Source organism: Leopardus geoffroyi, chromosome B1, assembly GCF_018350155.1.
Source record: "Leopardus geoffroyi isolate Oge1 chromosome B1, O.geoffroyi_Oge1_pat1.0, whole genome shotgun sequence".
Classification (NCBI taxonomy): domain Eukaryota; kingdom Metazoa; phylum Chordata; class Mammalia; order Carnivora; family Felidae; genus Leopardus; species Leopardus geoffroyi.
In genome coordinates this window covers 75,932,930-75,934,141 of record NC_059327.1, presented here as the reverse complement: position 1 = coordinate 75,934,141, position 1,212 = coordinate 75,932,930, and the positions used below count along the sequence as shown (strand labels likewise).

At 46.3% G+C, this 1,212-nt stretch overlaps 1 pseudogene; it reads left to right on the top strand.

Annotated features, from left to right (window-relative positions):
- Window positions 1-447: 447 nt before the first annotated feature.
- LOC123591477 lies at window positions 448-968 on the top strand (annotated as a pseudogene).
- Window positions 969-1,212: the final 244 nt, after the last annotated feature.

Genomic DNA, 1,212 nt, shown 5'->3' with positions numbered 1-1,212 from the left:
AAAAATAGACCTGGTGCCCTGCTTACAAAGTTCCAACAAAGCAGACTTAAAAGGTGCTCATAGGGGCACCTCGGTGGCTCAGTCAGTTAAGCCTCTAACTCTTGGCTTCAGCTAAGGTCATGATCTCACAGTTCATGGGTTCAAGCCCTGAGTAGGGTTCTGCCTTGGCAGTGTGGAGCCTGCTTGGGTTTCTCTCTCTCTCTCTCTCTCTCTGCCCCTCCCCAGCTCTCTCTCTCTCTCTCTCTCTCTCTCTCTCTCTCTCAAACACACACACACACACACACACACCAAATAAATAAAGAAATAAGTTAACTTTAAAAATAATAAAAAGGTAAAAAGTGCTTCTATGAGGCCGTGGTGCTAGGAGCTCAGCAGGTGTGGGGCCGATACTTGCAGTCTGGTGGCCACACAGCCCTAAGCACACTGTGCCTTGGCAGAAGCAGCAGCATCAGCAGCAGTAGAGCCACCCCCACCATCACAGCCCCTGCACTGGTGCAGTCACCCTCATTACCTCTGTTCTTCCTCCCTTCACCTGCACCATGGCTGATCAGCTGACAGAAGAACAGATTACTGAGCTCAAGGAAGCTTTCTCCCTATTTGACAAAGATGGTGGTGGCGCTGTCACAACAAGGAAATTTGGAACTGTCGTGAGGTCACTGGGTCAGAACACAACAGAAGACGAATTGCAGGATATGATCAACAAGGTAGATGCGGACAATGTTGGCACCATTGAGTTCCCAGAGTTTTTGACTATGACAGCTAGAAAAATGAAAGAATCAGATAGTAAAGAAGAAATTCGGAAGGCATTCTGAGTCTTTGACAAGGATATCAATGGTCACATCAGTGCAGCAGAACTATGTCATGTCATGACAAACTTAGAAAAACTAACAGATGAAGAAGTAGGTGAAATGATCAGGGAAGCAGATATTGATGGAGATGGACAAGTCAACTATGAAGAATTTGTGTAGGCAGTGCCTGGGTGGCTCAGTCAGTTAAGTGTCCGACTTTGGCTCAGGTCACGATCTCACAGCTCATAAGTTCGAGCCCCTAGTTGGGCTCTGTGCTGACAGCTCAGAGCTTGCAACCTGCTTTGGATTCCATGTCTTCCTCTCTGTCTGCCCCTCCCCAACTCTCACTCTGTCTCTCTCTCTCTTTCTCTCAAAAATAAATAAACATTAAAAAAAATTTTTTAGAAGAAAAGAAGTAGCTATC